General features: G+C 37.0%; 1 protein-coding gene across 18 annotated transcripts in view; it reads right to left on the bottom strand.

The window, feature by feature from the left end:
* The window catches only part of GPHN (gephyrin), a 301,803-nt gene that overhangs the window by 258,104 nt on the left and 21,953 nt on the right, over positions 1-21,746 (bottom strand). The gene's annotated exons all lie outside the window — the stretch shown is intronic.

The raw sequence follows: 21,746 nt of genomic DNA, 5'->3' as shown, positions 1-21,746 counted from the left end.
ACAGCTCCCTTGAGAGTCTGGCATCCAACAGCCGCTCCTGTCTCAGCTCCTGCCTTAAAAAAAATTTCCAGAGTAACGGTTCCCCGGATCAGAAGTCCATTTCTATCCTTGCCAACCATTTCAATGAATGAAAAAGCAAAATATGTGGACTGATTACTTCTTTTTTTTTTTTCTTTTTTTCACATTAGAAATGGAGAAATAGACCTAAGGGAGTCTGCTGCAGAAGGCAAGTCTGGGAATTGCAACTTTTTAAGTACATCAAGAACAGTGCAAGAGACAGAGGCAGAATGTAGCAAAAATAAAGATGGTTGAAACATGTAAAAAATAAAACAGAGTTATTTGACAGGGGAAAAAAATCCTTATTTAAAATTATTTATATCATGAAGGCAAGAGAATCTTAACTGCAGAACGTCCGATTACGTACTATTAAAAATAAGACTTTACCAGTAAGAAATAGAGTTGCCTGACCACCAAACATTCCAGTTTTTAAAGAATATTTTCCACAACTGTCATTAAATAGCTACTCAGTATAACAAACTCATTTTACAGCTTATTTAAGAACATTACAGCAAACTAACTCCCTGATTTTTTTTTTTTTTTTTTCACTTAGGAAAATGGAAGCTAAAACTCTCTCAAAGCCTGTCCCTTGAGGGCTACATATGTGGCTGTCTTTCATACACACATGAAAGAACTTTTTGAGTCAACAGGTAGATATTTTCTTTTTCTCACAGAAAAAGGCATACAGGTATCACCAATGGGATTTAAGCAGTAAAGTATACTAAGGAAGGCAAAATTCAACATAAATTCTATGTTAAGAAAAAAAGACTACTACCACTACTGATAAGTTATATTTAAATAACCCCTCTGCTGGGAAGAAGATGACAGGAGTTACAGTGTTAGCATTGTTTTTGAAAGAGCACGTTTTTAGCATTCTTCAGTTCTTCCATGTAAGATATATTCTGGCCATGTAAATACCATGGCTCCTAGGGACACAGTCCAATTTCTGGCTGAGCAGATCTCCTCCTTATCTATCTGAAAAGTATCAATTCCTCTGAGACTTCCTTGTCCATGGCTGGCAGACAGACAGGAGTGGTTCACTTTGGTCCAATGAAAGTTTCTAGTGCTCTCGCATCCAAAGTACGCTTGTTCTCTAGGTGCTTCAGGCAAGGACAGGACGTAGGCACTACTCATAACAGGAACACAAGGTCTACTTTGGAAAACAATGATCTAGTTGCCTACTGTTATGTTGTAGAAAGACAATTCAATAGTAAGTATTCCAGGCCTTTTTAAAGGATAGATAAGTCATGTGTAAGGGGAGAGTTCATGCTTTTAAGATCACACATTTCCATTCTCAGAAAGACTGACTACTAAAGCCACTGATCCTGAAACAGGATCCAACAGTCAAGCACAGAATATTTAGATTTTATTAACAGGCATTAATATATTGCCACTTAAAGCTGAAACTTCCTCCTTAATTGATTTTTTTCAAATACCACATTTTAAAGTCTAATGATTATTGATACTATTCAGCTCAAACAGTAAGTTCAGATTTCTCCTAGTTAGCAGAGGCAAAATGATGTCCATGATTGACTAGAAACACAAATGTAAATAGCTGCTTGAAATAAGCCCTGCACATTTATGTGAATAGTATGGGCTATTGGAAATACTTTTTTGAATCCCTTTTACTTCATTACATCTTGCTTGTTTAACTATAGACAACTGAAATAAAAACTCTGCACCAATTATAGTTTCATTAACAAAACATATGCTAAGAGCATTCCCTCCTCTACCCTTCACATCTATTATAAATTTGCTTGTTCATATATTTAGGGATAGGATGCTTTCTCTCAACAAGAAGATGGCAAGAATGGAACATAAAAGTAGAAACAAGAACAGGCAACAAGGGAGGAGAATAAAAGTATTGCTTGGTGACAAGAAGCAGGAAGGGAGTCAGGAAGACTTTTGTTTTCCTGAACATAAATGACGACAAGAAAAAAAGTCTATGGGTATTTTTAGTACAAAAGGAAGTTCAGGAAAACAAGAGTCTTCTGGTGGATGAGTAAAGACAACCCAGTACAAATGATACAGAAAAGACTGAAATACTCAGTGCCTTTTTTGTCCTGCTCCATACAGGCAGAGCTTGCTCCCAGACAACCAGCTGGATTTGAGAAGGAGTGGGGAAACCAGCAGTATGTTGTCAGGAAGCTGAGAAGCACAGGCTGGAAGAATGGACTGTTAGGTAGACTGAAAAGTAGTCAGACCACCTAGATCAAAAAGTAATAATAAATGACTCAACATTCACTTAGCAGCTTGCAAAGACCAGAATATCAAAGGAGTCAACACTGGGGCTCAGACGGTTTAATTTTATTTTTTTTTATTTTTAATCAGCAACCTGAATGATGAGACAGCCTACACTCCAGGAAATTTGTGCATGGCATTAAATTAGAGGGAGTAACTGAACTGATGAATGTCAGATGTTCAACCCAGAGACCTTGAGAAACTTGAGGACTGGGCAAAATTAAAAGGGTGCCCAGCAGATCCAGGCAAGTTACTGTTCCTTTCTACTCAGCGCTCGTGACACCACACCTGGAACAGCATGTTCCATTTTGGATCCCCTTGCTTAATAGCAATGTTGAAAAATCAGAAAGGGTCCACTAGAAAGCACCAGATGGTCAGGGGCCCAGATCACATTCACAAAGAAGACAGATTGAGGGAGTTGAGCTTATTCAGTCTGGTAAAGAGGAAGTCAAGATGTCACTTAGATGTCACTTGTGAGATGCAACTCACAACTATAGGAAATAGAATTACAAATTTGATGGGGATAATGGGAATAAAAATGTGGCTTGGCTGTTCAGATTGAACATAAGACCTCCAGAGGTTCTGTTCAAACCATTTCTATGATTCCATAGGACAGCTCATTGTTCTACAAAATCTAGAGAGAATGAGGGCTCATTTTTTAAGGTAGGCAAGATTTTTGCCTCTACAAATGTATACTACTGTACAAGTAACTTAAAAAATGTACCCATTGCTAAGGAACTCGGCCATCCTAGGTAAATATGTTAACAACACCTGGGCTCAGGAGACTGCAAATAGATTTTTTGAAAAGCCAAGAAGCATTTTAGTTACTCTTCTCATGTTTAGAGTCATTACATGGTACTTTGTTAGACATCCAAGTCTGAGATCTGTAAGAAGCATGACTATTTTGTGTCACAGCATGAACAAAAATCCACTGACACCTTTCTGTAACCATTGACCTTAAAATTACTTTCAAATATGCAAAGCCCTGTTGTGGCAAAAAAATAGCTTCATTAACAACACAGCAGATGTACTCAGCACATTTAGACAGGCTTTTCCATAATATATAGTAATGAACTGTTATTACTAATGTGTTTTAGAAGAATTTGCTTACAGTGAAATCACAGGTGAGTATTGTGTCAACTGGTCACAGGGCTAAAAATTCAGGTTTGAGCAAAAATTCAGCACTATTGCAGTCCTGGAGCAACAGACACGCTCCTTCCCCTGAAAAGATGCTGATAACAGTATGCAGTTCTATCTTCAATAACTCCAAGAAAGCTGAAGGAATAAAGTAACAGAAATGTACAACTGTAATCCATTCTTTCTCACAGTATTACATGTTTGTGTTTTGTCACTTTTAGATTATCTTGATAAAATGTAATATTATATACAAAGGCATTGCAAAATGCCTGCATATTTATAGTTTTCTCCAAAAGTTACCACTGCAAAAACTTAAAACATCCCAAAAGCATGCTTAGCATTATAAGAAAATGTTTTGCATGTCATACACGCATATCTCTCAAAACTGTCTTTTGATATCACCTCAGACTAACTGTAAAATTCTAAGCAGCAAATGAGCAGAACAAGGGGTTGCAGGTTTTTTAAACCTATGCCCTTCATCATCTGTAGAACACAGATCCTAGAATAAGTCTCACAAAAAGCATCACAAGCAAGTTACAGCACCTAAACTGTCTTTCATGAAATATGAACACATTTTTGACATCAAGAAAGCATAGGTGATTCTCTGACTGTATAGACTTTAGACCTGTTCTGTGTATTAAAGATCTCCTTGGCAGCACTAACCCACACTGGTAACAAAAAACCTGCAAAATAAGCCCAAACCTTTACAGTAGGCTATAGAGCAAAATAAACTCAATTTCTTCAGTCAGTCTCTTGCATAGAACTGCAAGCTGCAACTCTTCTTGAAAAACATCAGCTCCCTTTCATAAAACTACCCATACCCTGCCAAAGCTATGATGGCAACATTTCTTACAGAGTAAGAACCAGACTGACTTTGTCATCTCTGAAGGGAAAACCATACCTTGACAAGTAATCTGAATTGATGTGATTCTGGAGAGTGATGTTCAAGAAAAAATGCTGGAGGTTTTTTTGATAAAATGTTTATTTTGAAAATACTTAAACCTGTTGCCCATTGAGTAAGTGATATCTACTGTAAGAAATTTTTTTCCCATGTCTAGAGACTGAACTGTAGTAGAATGATGTTTATATACAGCATGGAAAGCTTACATTGCCAAAATCTGAAGGCCAAGATTGGAAGCAGGGGAATGGGCATCAAGAATAGTGCCAAGTGCCTTCTATCCATCCATTACTAAACTGGCAAGAATTTCTACTACTTGATGAAAATAAAACTGAACTCTTCTACTTCCTTGCCAAAATTAGGGTGAAGTCTGTAGCAGAAGGCAAGAAGCCAGTGTTTACAGATGGCAACCATGCTGTGCAACCCCGTTCTGGTTAAGATCTGCATTTTCCTACACAATCCTATGAAAGAATGATGCTACAGATGGACTGCATGAGCCAAGGTCTACCGTAGAGTTCTGAAATGCATAGCTAAAACAAATATAGTAGTCCAGCTTATTATTTATTTACAGGCATTTCAGGCCACTTAAAACCTATAACAGGTCTGAGGTTGCTGAATACACACTCTGCACACACCAGTCTACAACACAGATCTTTCACCAGATCCAACTGAGTCAAATGCCCTAACAGGATTTTACATCTAGACTAGTTATGGCACAGATTGTGCCTTCATCTTGAAAGGCAAAAGAATGTGTGGGAGATGCAGGTGATACTTTTTGCATCCATCGTCACACTCCATCCTCACACTGACTGTACTTTTTTCCCCACCTTTACTGAAAAGGGTTTCATATTCAAATAAAATCTTTCATTTGTGGAACACAGTTCCCAGGTTCAATTCTCTAGCTGCTCTGCAGCCAGGCATGCTTTCTGTTTGCTACTCCTGATTTTTGACCCGGATATATGACTCTGGTTCTAAAAACACATGCATGCTTATAATTTGTAAAGGTTACCAAGTATAAATTGTATCAATACCAATCATAAATAAGTAGCACAGCATAAGACAGCAGGGTGACACTCCATGATAAATCAGCATACTATGAAAATAAGACTAAAGAGTTTACAAGTTCTTCATCTTAAAATACTTCACTGCTGAAATATTTTCAGACCTGTATATAACAGTATCATTTATACTAAGATTTTGTTGATGTTTTAAGTGATTTGCAGCTGAAGTTACATATCTCTATTTGTACTGAATTCAGAAGGTGCACATCTGTTACTCCAGTGATCTGAAACTAAACTTTATTTACAGTTTAAGGTGCAAAGATGCTAGCTGTTAGCTCTGTAGGTCTTGCAATGCAGACAGACTGCTGGAATCCTCTGAGCACTGACAGTTATACAGACAAACATGTGCTGTTACTTTGTGTTCTGCCAACCACGTTCACTTGTTGCCTCGCCACTTAAAGCACAATCCTGTGAAGACTTACATATTCATTTCCACTGAAAGCACCAACCTGTTTAACGGAAGTTAATGGGAAAATCCACAACAAAATGTTAAATGTGTGCAAGCACTGAGTCTTCACCAAGCTCTTCCACTCCCTAAATTTAGAAACATTTAAGCAGCATTTTTTCTAGTGTAATTATAGTTATAACAGTATTTAAGTGTCTTAAAAACAAATTAGACAGTCATAGTGTTTCCCGATTCTAAATATGACTTGTATTGCAGGAGCACTTGGTGGTCCTGAGTTAGATTAGGATTTGTAACCTAAAAAACCAGACAAGACAGAGACAGACAATTAAGCAAAAAGGGTTGTATTACATAAATAAGACTGAATAAAGTGTGTGATGTTGTGCATTCATATTAATTCCAATTTGGGAATGGTAACAGTTGGTGTTTATTAGGAGATTCTTCTACAAGGAGCTTAGAAAGCAGGATAACAACACTCACCATTCAATTCCTCCCAAGTCCTTATATTCTATTTCTGTCTTTGACTGGCACCAAGTATGCAGCTTCTTCTTACACAGAAGCACACCCAGTGATTCAGACAATCCTAGGGAAGTGAACCACACCCACAACTAAAGACAAAAAGAGTCCAACTGGTTTTAACCTAATCTGTAAGACAATTCCTTCCTGATCCCCAATCAATAACCCTGAGCTTAAAACTAGGACTATCAGTAAGGCGACGGAGCTTTTGGAATCATTAAGAACAATGGGAAATTCTCAGGTATAGTGGCAATCAATACCAAATGTATTTTACAGAGTAAGAAAGTGCTTTTCAAGATCTCAAAAAGAAACCAGTAAAATTTGCCATTTGATGATTTCTTTTTCATACCCTTACAAATCTAAGTGCTAATTTCTATAAAATTATGTAAAAATATAAAAGGCACGTGCTACTTTGACTCTCAAAATGGCAAGCAAAGTCTTTTGATACCTACATACTATTACTACAGAGACTAAAAGTATAAATTTTGAGTATGGGTTAACTTTGAAGCCATTGTAATGATATGTGTAATTAAAACTACTAACTCATAATTTCATCTATGCCTCCTCCTACTTGCAATATGACAAGCAGTAAGTAGTACAGAAGCTGGTTTGTATTCTCTTGTGTTAACCATGACAGCTTGCAGAGCAGATCCCTACATGATTCTGTTTGTAAATGCCCCTACAGAGAAGTCAGACAATTTATTCCTACACTTTTCTGATTATCAATCAACTATTAAGAAGTGGAAGGACTTTGCTTCTTATTGCAGGACAGTTTAATTTCTTTAAGAGTCTTTTGAAGTATATTGAAAATGCAAATTTATTATATCATACCACTCATATTGAAGGCATCATGAGATATTTAAAAACCCTCTAGCACACTGAATAGAAGAAGGGGAAAAAAACCCAAACCACCAAACCCCAGGAAAAGCTGTTTCAACTCTTCCCCAGTATACTAGTAGACATATTGAAAACATAGTAACATAGTAGCCTCTGCTACAGCTTCTGATGTGTGCTCAATGCAGAATTGGGATCTCCTGGTCTGAAGTTGCTAGAATGACCACAGGTATTCCCTTGAAAATGACAACCAAACAACACTTCCTTTCATAGTTCTGTTACTTCAGAGTTAGTGACTTCTGCTAAAAACCTTCAATGTGAGATTCACACCATGTTTAAAAAAAAGGAAAAAAACCCTACATTAAAAAAAAACCCAAACCAAAACCCCACACTTTAGCATGGTAAACACCCTTCATCCTCTCTGTACAGAGCACTAGTGCAAAGAATATATTTAAATTTTACATTATGGTCGGGTTTTTTTCCTCAACTGCTCCTTTTATGTCTTGATCATCTACTGGCCCCACCAACACTCTGATAAGCTTTCTGCTCCCTGATATACATGAACAATGGTTATTATTAGACATTATGCCTTTAGCAAGTTGATTCTTAATATTTAAGCAAGTTGATGCTTAAATACCAAAACAGTTTGGTTTGGGCTTGCCTTATTTAGTTTTGCATTTAACTTGACAGCATCTCTGATCTATCTTCCCCTTCTGTACTACATTTCGTTATGACTAATAACTTCCTTTCTCCTGAAGTTTCAACATGTCAGCATTTATTTTTTGGTCTTCTGATACTGTATCAAAACCTGGGGAAACAGAAGAGTACTTTGTAGTTCTTCGAAATGGCTCATATAATGGCTACTTACCAGTTCCATAGTGGGGGAAGCACAGGATCACTCCACACCTTCACAGCTTGGTTTCCACAGAATGGAAATAAAGGTACACAGGCTGAATGGAAGGTGCAAGGCACTGCAACAGTCTTCTGATCTAGATAAAACTGAGACTAATACACTGCACCATTTGAAGTAGCTAAAGGTCAGCTAATTGAAGCTTTTTCATTCACAGCACGTTCCAGTTCTGAGTCTAATACAATGACCTTAAACAGATTGCAGAGCATCACAAACCATTCAGCTGCTCTTTCTGACATTCCTTTACCTAGTTGCCTCACTTTTATATATTCTTGCTCTGATTTTTTTTGTTTTTTCCCCTTTTATGCAAGCTGAACTTGACTACACTATGGTAAAAATTACAGAGTGCATCTTCTGTAGTAAGCAGATCCTAACTGACAAGTTGTTTCTCCTCCTACAGTTTGTCAAACTACTTTTTCCTAGAAGCACTCACTATAGCATCTAGAATTCTGGACTTTGCATTCTGCACTGGTGTAATCTTAACTCGGATTGCATGGGAGTAATCCAATTTCCTTTTACAAACTGCTTTTTCTGCATTTTTGCCCCAGGAGTAATTGCAGTGAGTGAGGAAGAAGATGTGAGTGAAATGGCATGTTACTGCTGAGGTTGGGTGAGGGAGAGAATAATGGATTTGAGCATGGGAGTGATTGGGAGAACGTATTACAGTAAGGTAAGAAAGAAGCCAAATAAAAGCCTGATGATGATATAAACTGAATAAAGTAGAAAACATTATCACTCATGTTTAATGTTATGAAACTTCTATAACACTTTTTAGAATACAAAGGGGTTTTTTAGATCATCATCTACAGAGAATACAACATTATGAATTGCAGAATAAGCAGCTCTTTGACACCTGCCAGCTGCCACTCAGTCTCTACCTAATTTTTGACCATGGACATTGTATGGCAAATAAATTTTAAGAGTGTTCATTACAAAATTAAAATCTATATGTTCATCATAGTAACCAGAACAGTAAATTGAGAAAGTCAGACAAACCTTTAGTCACTATTTTGTCTTTAAGTTTTTAAAGTACAACATATTGGGAGGGAAAAACTGACAGTTCCATATTTAGGCAACTCCAAGAAAAATTCATGAATAATTAATTGTGTAAGGAGAGACAACAGCTGGAACGCACAGAGTATAATCCTGTATTTGCTCATTAAATTTCCTTAAAATAATAACAGTATGCAATCCCAGAGTGTGGTTTATAAGCCTTTACTGCAAAACCATAGATCAAATCTGACATTTAGTTTTGGAGGAAAAAGTTAACTGCTTACTTTCAGCTGTCTTACACTTGAGCACCGAATTAAATTTTTAACAGGAACCTTTTTTTTTTGGAAAAAAAAAAAAAAGTTAAATCTCACCACTTGTGCTGAGACCTGGCTGCCTCTTGCTTCATGGTGCAATGTCTCTTCATTTACAACCCATTTTCATTTCTCATTCTATATTGCAAACTGATGAAACACATTCACAGTCTCAGTTACATATCTTTTGACAGCATAGTGTCCTGCAACTCAACGTCTGGTTCCAAAACAGCCACTGACAGAATGTGCCACAGAGATCAAGAGCTCAGTAAGACTGAAAGGGGCAAGTCATTACTATGAATAAAGTGAGCAAAACTATATCAAATATTGTGCACACTTACACCCTGTACCAATTTACTGTACCTCAGAAGAATACTTTCCCTGGAGGTGAAATGCCAGTAACTTTGAAACGTTTTGTAGTGGCCACTGTCAACACGTAAGTTATAAAAACAAGATATTTATATAGTTTACATGATGTCCTAATGACAAGCAACAAAGAAAAGAAAACACACAAAAAAATATGTATTTGAATCATCTGTGTTTCTACGTTCAGTTCTGTTCATTCACTAAATAGAATTTCCATGAGTAATGGAACTAATAAAGTGTCATTTCCAGATACCTTTAGTGGAATTGGCTGCTGCCTGAAAAGGGATAAACTCACACATAAGCCTTTCTTCTGTCAAGCAGATTTTGAATACTGTTACCCCTCTATCAAATTTGATTGAAAATAATCAAAAAGCTAAAAAATATGGAGACAGTTCCTGACTGGATAAGAGTCTCTGCCATAGGAAGCACAAACTGAAAAAGGGAAGACATGCTACTAAGTAGACACATAGCGAGACTTTGTTTTTTAAAAATACATATAAATACATATATTTGAGGCCTCCTAATTGATCAAAACATTACCTTTGAAACACCAGAAAATGAAATGATGGTCATAAAAGTGTTAATTAAATTGAACTACAAATGCAACATCTAAATCTTAGTGCAAAACTCTAATCCACAAATATTTGTGCACTTTTCTAAGAACAAAAACTTTCAAAGCAATACCACACATAACAGAAACAACCTGTTTGTAGAAGTTTGTATATATAATATACATGCTGCGGGATTTCATAATAACTTCCAAGTTAAACCATATAGAGAAAAAAGAAGTAAATACTATTTCAGGTTTCTTTACAAACATCACTTATGTGGTATTTTCTAATTAAAGGTGAGCAAAAAACATCAAAATAACAGACAATAACAGAACTACTGGATTTGAATAAAATGTTTGTGTTTCAATAAGAAGTTAAACTGGCATGCAAGAAAGGGAAAAATAGAAATACTAAGTAACTAACCCTAATGCCTATTACAACGTGATATTACACCATATGGATTCCAGTCTGAGACAGTATGGTAATTACATTTTCCTACTGAACACAGAGAAAGACTGGAAAAAATAAATGTTCCCCACCCCTAGATATTAGTTTTATTTTTCTAGTCTAAGTAGAGAAATAGAAAATGTGTCACGTGCATGTTAAATAACGCCAGGACCACCAAATGAGAAGATTAGTTATATTATACACTTTACAAATGGCAGACTGGAAAATAGGAAATTCGTCCTATTTGTTGAAATTGAACTAGCAAGTTGAAATGCATGCTCAAATTCTTTTCAAATGAAAAGTGAGACTTGTCAGAAGTAAATATTCTCTTTCACATTAAAAAAAACCTGTAAATATAACAGGTACTCATATAATTGACTCATCACCGTTTGATATTAGTACAGAAATATGATGCTAGAAGACACTCATGTTCTTCATACAACTTGATGAGCCAATATTTGCATTTTAATCACTCAAGTGAGTCCAAATCCAGAAGATACGTAGTGTTAAAATAAATAAAAAATAATAATTGATCAACCAACCACCCACAAAACAAAAAAACCCCACCACACTGATTTTTCTCCCCTGTTAAGCAATTGTATTTTTTCAAACAAAAATATAATGGATTCAAAATACATTAGTACATGAGAAATTCTCATAACATAAGGCCAGTAGGCTAACCTTTGCAGTATATAACATGAACAAAGCCAAGTCTGGGAGTTGCATGACTGAAATAAAAGAACCTCCCAACTCCTCACATAGGCTCATTAAGAAGCTGAACCAACCTAAAAAAGATATTGCTAATTTAATTAGAAATTTCTTAATCTCACAAAATCTTGTGCTAGACAACTTCTCCTTAATTATGCAGAATGCATACACAGAACTTTGTCATATTGTGGGCTAATATCAAAAAGAATAAAAAGAAGAAAAGTCATTTAGAATTGTAAATACAAACACCTCTTCATACAATAAACATTCGCTCCTCAATGTTTCAAACACATTCTAAGAACAAACATTCTTTTTTTTAGATCAGTTTAAAGAGTATCTGAATTTCAGAAAACTGAGGCTTTATGTCAAGTGAAAGGAAGAGAAGCAGAGAGAAAATTTTCCTTCCAAAAACCATACATAACCCATGAAAAAACTAGGAGTGGATACAGACAAATGCAAACCTTTGTCCCCATCTGTCATTTCAGGAGGCTGCACACAGCTGTGCAAGTAGAAACCTCCTTTTGGGACTCTCCACATCTCCACTATGGGCTCTGCAAGTACAGCTATGCCAGCCAGGCAATTGTGGTGCAGTTATCTGCTTTTTATCAATCCACTTTCTCTTCAAAGAGAACAGATCCTTCTTTTATTACTTTACAATAGAGAACTTCAAGTGATTTTATTAATTCTAAAGAAAAACTTCATAAAAAAACCAAGCAGACTACAGAAAATGCTGATAAATTACATTATCAAGACTGAATTCCCAGTATCCCAAGTCTCAAAAACTAGAAATTAAGCAAAACATTTCATAAAAAAACCCTTAACATACCTATGGAGATATGTTAATTTACTATACAAACTTGTTGTTGAGTTATACTTTTCTTCAGACATATCGGCAAAGTAGCCTACACTGCAACCACAACACAGCTGATTTAGCATTTCTGAAGTAGCTGAGCAATTTCAAAAAACATATTAGAACATTTTTCTAAAAAAATTATAAATGCCTTTAATTAAAAATGAAACAGTTCTGGAATATTGCACTATGTGATTTCTAATGCCAATAGCACACATTTTAACTGACAAACTAAAAAACATTAATGTAATGTCCAATTCACCTCCAGGATTTTTTAAGCTTTACATCTCCTAAAGAAATAGTTAACTTCAAAAAAAGATTAAATAATATTCTACATACAGCATTTACAAAAAATTGACAGTAATATAACCACTACAAAACAAATTCAGAAACACAGAAGAAAATAAGAAATTCTGAAATAAAGTGGACTAAACAGGGCACGGCTTCACTGAGATGCCATGGAATCAGGCAAACATTACTGTTCACTCATGTTTCAGGCAACCAATTCAACAGGCACAGGTTAACAAGTTGACCTCATAAGGATTCACTAGTTCAGACAGGTCCCATTTCACACTACAGTCCATCACACAATGCTCAGATTTGTCTGAAACTGAGCTTCAGAAGCATACCCACACACATAGAATCAGTAAACAAGCAAAGTTCCTCCAGCTACACTGGTACTGAAGACTGAAACAATGACATTTTCATCGCTCAGGTAAACCCTAATGGATTAACTGCTTAACAGAACAAAAACCAACATTGAGCACATTAAGGAAAGCAAGTTATTTCACTTATAGTATATCTTCAAAAATATAATCTCAAATATGCTTTCATTTGTGTTCAGCTCACACAAAATTCTCAGTCATGAAAGAAATGTTTCTCCTCATGCTTTTTCTTTTTGTTTTCTCCCCTGTTAAGTGAATATTCTGTGTACATTCCATCTTTCAACAGAAACCCAAGAATTACCCTGTAGGCTATCATCTGGTCACAAAAAATAAACATGACCAAAACATTGTACTATTTGGAGACCCATGAGAAACTGCATCTGAGTAATTTTTAATTCCTTGATTGGATTTGAATCAGTAAGCTACCTCCACCAGAATTATTCTTAACATGCCAAGCCTGCTGCTACAAAGGACCTTGCCAGAAAATATTCCTTCTCTGTAAAATGTGGAATTCCAGTACTTACAGAGTGATGATAGTATTATTTTATGATCTTCATGTACAGAACAGAATGCTTTGCAAAACTGGTATATCAACTTCCAACTGCAGAAAGACCTCAGTTTTACCCACAGCAGATCTCCGTTAATTAAACCTTAAAAAAACGTAACACTGCTTTATAGGTAAAATTTCTTTAGGAAGTTTCAGTGTTTCTCAAAATCAGTTATTTTCTTATGTCAAAGGCTGGAAGACTCTGACACTTTGGGGTGATAGCCTTTTAAACTTAGCATAGCAAATTATCTATTCATGCAATTCTAGCTACACATATATTCACTGCACTCATTCATTAAATAGTGTCCTAATTCTATAACAGAAAACTGCAGAAATCTTAAGATTTCTTACCTATGGTTTATTAATGTAAAGCTAAGCAAGCTAGGTGAAGTCAATCCCCCCCCATGCTCCATTTCCCAAATGCTGATTACTCCCACAGGCCATTGAGGAAATGGTGATATGTTAATAGCATATTGGAATAAGTTATATTCAGAGAACGGGAAGCTTGTAGGAAAGCAGCACAGAAAGAAGGTAAAAATACTCTAGTCCACCAGAAAATGTTATGACTCATAACTTAAAATATTTGGCTTAGTACTAGGCTTTTCTTCGTGTATTAGTACTAATCTGTATTACGGTAGTACACAGCTGTCCAGTTTTCTAAGTGCAATATAAAGCTATAACAAAAGGTTTTCCACACTCAAATAATTTACACTGTATGTAGCTGAATGTTTTATATCCTGAGTTAAAATACAGCTAATCTGAACTTACAGGTTTATAAAAACCCGTACTCATCTTATTAAGGTCAAGTCAACAAACATTAATTGTATGAAGTATCCTCAAACACTTTCAGGACCCCTACATTCTGGGAAAATACAGAGTTGTCCAGAGTAGGTTGGTATTTGCAGCATACTGAAGAGTTCTCATCTTAAGACTCATCCCTTACCATCATTGAGCCTGAAATAAACTACATTTTCCTGACAAAGTGAAGTGTCAAAATAGGAACCTTTAGCAAAGACATCAGATGCTTCACTATTCAGAAGATTTGATCACCAATTTCCAAAACACACGCTGCAATTTCTAACAGCCATTACAGCATTAAACTTAAAATATCTTTGACAGTTCTGCCTAACAAGGTGGGCCACATGCTTCTTTGAGGAAGCCTTTAGTATTTCTTCTGTTGTATGAATCTGTTATATGGACAGATGTATAGACAAATACAAAAAACAGAGATTATGGTGTTTTCTTTTTTTTCTGCTAAGGTTTTTTTTTTACAATACAGATAAAACAATTACTTTTCCATTAGTTCTCTTTTGATCTCCAGAACGTCATTACTTTGTAGACTTTCTTCACTCTAATCCAGTATTTTTGAGCACAAGATTAATTATAAGAAAGTGCTTCTGACATTTCTTAAAATAGATTCTGAGTGGGAGCACATGCCATCATGATGCTGTAGCTCATCAGGAAATTATGATGCAGTACCATCTTATTCTAATGGCACCTGCTAGCTATGATATGGTCAAGGTCATATCAGCACTGCTTAAGTTTTTCAGGATTGTTTTCCTTATCAGATTAAAAGAAATCCAGCACAGACACAGTGTGTTTTTTTCAAGAAGAAACAAACAAAAAAAACCCCTGACACCAATCCCTTTGAGTAACTTCAATTTCAATTTTGCATAGAAGCACCACTACCAAAAAAATTAAGGCACAAAATTATAATTGCAAAAATAGTGAGTGTAACTAATTAAAGAATGCAGTGAACTACACCAAGGATTTATTTATCAAGTAAACTGAAAAACTGAGATGAGGAGAACAGACTTCATATTTTATTCCTTTATTCTTTTTTTCATTATATGGCATGTAAAGGTTTGGGGAAGAAAGCTACAGAGAGCTCCCCCAAAATTTTTTCTTGCTTGTTACAATCTTCTTAAAGCCTACACAAATATTTTTTGTTATGGGAAGATATGGAACAAGACTACATCAAAGAAACCATGGAAGCAAAACCTTCCTAAGTAAAACAGTTATTTTTCTTTTCTTTCAAAAAACCATTTGTTATTATTTAACTTGAACAACTGAAGGGAAAACCTGATTGTCCAGCAACTTCACTTCTTCAGGTGTACTAATAAAACTTCCAGGCTAGGTGATCCCAGAAATTTCTGAATAAAGATATATTCATTCAAATGGCAACAAAAAACAGTGCTCCTGCTGTTAAGAGTATTCAAATACTTCATAACCATTCCCCATCTGCACAGCTTCTGAATCCATAGTAGCATGTAATAAATGCATTTTTGCATACAAGCAAAATTTAGGCCCTCAAGTCCTATACAAAGCAATCCAACAAATACCACACTATTTCCTTAGAAACAGAGATAATATAAGCATTTAAATTTTCTGGTGGAAACTTTATAGAAGACTAAAGCTCTACCTCAACATATGTTAAGAGGCTCCTACACAAGGTAACACAGAGGTTACACCTGAGGCAGCACACATGCACCCTGTGAAAGGACAGTGGTAGATGCTGTGTAAGAGCACTGCAGGGTGCTGCTGTACAAGAGTCTACAAATGGCTTGGGACTACCAAGCCAGAACTTTTCCTGTAGATCTGTACTGGATTACAGCAATCACCACAAAGGCAAGGAAGTTGAGTTTAATTCCCTGTTAGCCCATTTATTTCCCAGAAGAGTGCTTTAATTAAGAAACTAAAAGGCTGGATGGTGACAAGCCTCTTATCTGCTAAAGCTAGGTAACTATCCAGCTAAGAATTAAAATGCTATGACATCCGGATAATCAGCAACAAGGACCACACTGCAGCCTCATAGCTGGGGCACTCAGCTGGGACAGAAGGCCTAGATTCTAGTCCCTGTTCCATGGACTATTTCTATTCTGTTACTTGCCCTCTAACAGAAAACAAAATGCAACAATTGGTCAAAACACAAAGATGTGAACCCTGTTCTCTCCCCCCCCCCATTGCATGGTCCAAACTGCTAATTTTAAGATACTGAAGCATCACCACATGTATGTCTCTTTTGGGATTTAGCCTTTGAAGTGTTACAGAGAACTTGTTTGAGTGACTATTTATATTGAATCAAAGAAAATTCACTCAATAGCCAATGTGACTATTAAGCAGGTATCCTTTATTGCAGCGCTGGGAGTCGCACCGGGATATTTCCACGAACGTGCGTCTCGACGAGAAACAAATTGTTCGTGATTTATATTACAAAAGAGTTTACATATTCATTAGGTTTCTGATACATTTAATACATATTCATTATTATTCCGGGAACTCCTGAATATATGCTAATGTCCTGATACGCCTGCGCAGTTTCTTTCTCAGGTGGTCGTCAGGGGTCGTCCTCCTCAAATCTTCCTCTTTCTCCTCTTCTTCAGTGTACAGAGTTGGGTGACCTCTTCTTCATTATCCCCGTTTTGCAAGCTCAGCAACCTTGTTATCCATCCCGCCCAGATGGTCCCAGGCTTGTTGGCATGTTGGGCCTCCCTTTATCAGGTTGCCTCAAACTTTGTGTCTTTTCTAGTTCATACCCAAGGACTATTCCCTAATTTACGGCTTCTCTTATCCTGCTTCTGCATTCCAACTATTTTATTAATTGTTTTCTTTTGTACTGGAGCATGAGACAGGCGAAGCCTGAGTTTGTGGGGCCTGACTCAAGTATTGCCAAGTTATTTTTTTTTTTTTTTTTAAATTGTTATACGCTAATTAGATTCCCCTATTCATTCCCCCCTTTTCATTAAAGTTGCGAATTCTTTCGCAAGAAGGCCTACAATACATTCTCTTTTTGCGATGTTCTCTTAAAGTATTTCCCTGATTCTACTGCGTGTCTTATCTTATTTTGTTTCCAGTTCTCATATTCTCCTGAAGTTCGCCTACTACACCAAAAGGCACATTGTATTAATATACAAGTCAGGATTATCATCAGTCCTATAAGCAGGACAAAACCAAATAGCTACCGGAGCCAGGTCGAATTAGGTAGCCAGGAAGTTAACTTGTGCCAAATTTCTTCAAAACCCCATGAGGTATCGTCTTTAGTTATTTTATGCAATATTTCGCTTTGTCTACGGATTTCGTCTAAATCTGTGGAGATTCTACCGCTTTGGTCTATGTACATACAACAGCTTATATTTATGGTTGCACAAACACCACCTTGTGAAGCTAATAATAAATCAAGGGCCATTCGGTTTTGAATCACTTCTTTTGACAGACTAGTTATTTCAATTTGCAAGGCCTGTATTGCATCAATGGTTTTGTTCTCAATGTTTTCTATTACTGCTGAAATGTTCACTATAGTTTTTTCTAGTTCACTTACCCCTAGCCATGGGAGAAACCACCTTACAAAACTATGGAACTTAGTAAACCTATCTGCTATAGCGTTATGAGTTTTCTTTATCCTTTTGAGGGAAGTTGTTATTCTTTCATCCTGTGGGTATAGTTTGTCAACGATAGTAATGTTAGGAACTAAAGCTCCAAGAGTACAAGCTCCTTTCCATCCTAGGGGCAATATCTTCATAGCCAATGTACCACATAGCCAATACCATCCCATTCCTAATGGGACCGGGAGTCCAGTATAGTTCAACCTTTGAAAAACAGGATCAATCAATGTCATATTTAAAGAAATGGACTTGTTACATTTTGAATATTCTCCTACAAAGGTGCCCTTTCCTGAACTTACTAAACAACTATTACTTGAGGTATAATTCGCTATCATCACGTCTACCTTCCATTCCTGGTTCCATTTGGACTGGGAATCTTTTCTAAGGGTGGTGTTTGCCCAATAAACCGGATTTGTCCAGGAGACATTAGATGGAAGCGGAACTCCTATTAAGGATATTCCATGGCTGGAATATTTAGGCATCTGAGTGATGTTTTGGACTAGAGAGAAGTGTAGATTTTGATTCCATCCTTCTACCTGACTGACATGGCTCAGGCACTTGAAATGGTCCATTCCACTTCTCTTCCAATGGTTTACCTGTGAAATTCTTAACATAAACCCAGTCTCCGGGTTTAAAAGGATGTATGGGTTGATCTAATCCTCTAACTCGTTTTACTAGAACAGTCTGTTCGATTATATTTAACTGTCTGTGACTATTACCTTTTCCTATTACACCCATCTGAATCTTGTTTGAGGTATTCGGGTTATTCTTTAAACAAATTTCGCACCTTTGGGTTACTTGTTTCACACTAGTGTACAAATTTCAACTTACTAGCTTATAAAGCATCTGTACCCCAATGTGTTTTCTTATGTTCATCTAAAACTAATTTCCATAACAAATTAGAGGGTACTATTATTCGTCCATCTGGAACATAAAACCATCCATCTTTTCCTTTGTTACCTTCTAAATCATTGATTAATTTTTTATCTTCTTTGGAATACTTATCTGGCTCCAAATCAGAATTTGGAATTTGAAGTTTACCATCTGGAATTAAGGCTGCCATCACTTTACCCTTTTCTGCTGCCTTTCTAGCCTCTGAGTCTGCCAATTTATTGCCAATCTCTTGGTCGGTGTTACCTTTTTGGTGCCCTTTACAATGCATAATAGCTACTTTTTCTGGAAGATTTACGGCTTCTAGTAACTTTAGCATGTTTAATATATTTTCCTTGAGCAGTGAGAAGTCCTCTTTCCTTCCAGATAGCACCATGGGCATGTACAACTCCAAAGGCATACTTTGAGTCTGTTCAGATATTAATCTTCTTCCCTCTTGCCAGCTCTAACGCTCGGGTTAGGGCAATGATTTCAGCCTTTTGTGCTGATGTCCCTGGAGGTAATGATTTTGCTTCTATTACCTTTTGGGTAGTGGTCACAGCATATCCCGCTTGGCGTTCTCCGTGTTTCACAAAGCTGCTTCTGTCTGGATACCAGGAGTCCTCGGCATCGTGGAGCGGCTCCTCTTTTAGATCAGGGCGACTGGAATATACCGCTTCTATCGTTTTTAAACAGTCATGGACCACCGGCTCCAAGATTTCCCCGCTAAGGAAAGAAGCTGGGTTCACAATGTTAGTGGTGACTATAGTTATATCATCTTGTTCCACTAGTATTGCTTGGTATTTCAGAAATCTAGAGGGGGAAAGCCAGTGTCCTGCTTTTTGTTCTAACACGGCTGAAACTGTATGAGACACCATTACTGTAATTTTCTGGCCCATTGTAAATTTGCGTGCTTCCTGTACATTCAGGATAACTGCAGCTACTGCTCGTAGACATCCAGGCCACCCTTTGCTTATTTCATCCAATTGCTTAGAAAAGTAAGCTACTGCTCTTTTATAAGGGCCTAGTTGCTGAGCTAGCACCCCTAAGGCTATTCCTTGCCTCTCATGAGAAAATAGCCAGAAGGGTTTACACACGTCAGGAAGACCTAAAGCCAGTGCTCTCATCAGTTCTGTTTTCAGTTGTTCAAAGGCTCTTTTTGCTTCTCCTGTCCAGGTCAACTTTAACTGATTATCTTTTAGTAATTGATACAATGGTTTTACTAAGAGTCCATAATTATATATCCATAATCTGCACCATCCTGTCATACCTAAAAAGGTCCTAAGTTCTTTCGCTGTTCCCGGCAATGGTGTGCGGCAAATAGCTTCTTTTCGACCTTTACCGAGTTCTCTTTGTCCTCCCGAGATCTCAAATCCGAGGTAAGTGACTTGTTGCTGAATCACTTGGGCCTTTTGCTGGGAAACTTTGTACCCACTCAATCCCAGAAAATTTAACAAGCTCACTGTCCATTGGACACAGTCCTCCTTAGTAGTTGTCCACTAGTAAATCATAATAAAGTCCCTGTCTGAGATGGAGGAGTCCATGTTTCGAGTTCTCGGACCAACTGGTTCCCAAAAATAGTAGGGCTATTCTTAAGTCCTAGAGGTAACACCGTCCAAGTTAATTGTGTTTTTCTGCCTGTTTCAGGATTTTCTGACAGCTTCTGACTCTCTGCTGCCAAGGGCAGACAGAAAAATGCATCCTTCAGGTCCAGTACGGTAAACCAAATTTGGTCCTGTACTAGCTGATAATTCTTCCCATCTGGTTTCTTCACCGGTAAAATTGGGGTATTATACTCCGATTCACATTATATGAGCAACCTGTATTCTATAAAGTTGAATATTAACCTTTTAAATTCCTTTTTGGCCTCTATTTTTAATAGGTATTATTTTGTCTTACCAGATTTATTCCAGGTTTAAGGATAATTCTTATGGGTTTCGCTCTTCTGGATCTACCCAGGACCTCATTAGCCCGTGTCAAAAATGTCACTGTATTCTTCACCTCCTCGGGAATTCCTTTGTTAGTCTTAGGTTGCTCCTGCAACATAAAAACTCTTGCCTCAATGGCTTTAGATTCAGGGATTAATAATTGAACTTTTCCATCTTTAAAGGTGATATGCATTTCCAATTTACTCAATAGGTGCCGTCCCAAGAGTGGTATAGGACATTCAGGCATATATAAAAATTGGTGAGTTATCCATTGTTTTCCGAGCTTAAAATTTAAAGGATGGAAAAGGCATGCTGTTCCGCTTTCCCTGTGGCACTCACAATGTTTACTGTATCATCGCTCAATTTTCTTTGATAAGTATTTAACAGAATAAGTTGCCCCGGTATTTGCAAGAAAATCTATTTTCCTTTTTCCCAGCTCTACTGTAGCCAGGGGTTCTGCTGGGGAGGTTTCCCCCGGTCCCCTTCAGGACCTAGTTCAGGGGAACTGAGGTTGAAAGGGAGCTGCTTATCGTGCCTCCTCCAGAACCTCTGCACTGGTAGGAACAGGACCCCTAAAACGGTCCTTAAATTTCTGATAATCCCATTTTCAATGTCCCAGTTCTTTACAATATGCACACTGATGATCTCCTAAGGTATTACTGGTATTTTGTGCTGGAGGGGTCTCGCCTCTCCCCCTTGGTATTGCCGTCCTCCCTTGAAGTTAGTTTGCTGACGCTTCCTGCAGTGCAGCTCTCATGTTACCCTCTCTTTCCCTGTCTCTCCCTGCCTGTCTCCGCTCTTTCATTTTCTTGTTGTTCTTTTCTAACTTCCTTCTACAAAACAACATCAATTGTAACACTGTATTATATTCCAAATTCTTATTCTTGGGCTGTTTTTTTTTTTTAAAACTTCTCCACTCTGATTACTTCCCATTTTACTATCTCGCCAACCACAAACAATCTTTACTATTTCGGTAGCACACTCCTTTTTCTCAAGGGGTTCACACTTTACACTTAGCACGCTCTATGTCTGTCCCAGATTGAATTCACAATTTCTGTTTATACCATAAAC

This window comes from Balearica regulorum, chromosome 5 (genome assembly GCF_011004875.1).
Source record: "Balearica regulorum gibbericeps isolate bBalReg1 chromosome 5, bBalReg1.pri, whole genome shotgun sequence".
NCBI lineage: Eukaryota > Metazoa > Chordata > Aves > Gruiformes > Gruidae > Balearica > Balearica regulorum.
This window is presented reverse-complemented; position numbering and strand designations above follow the sequence as displayed.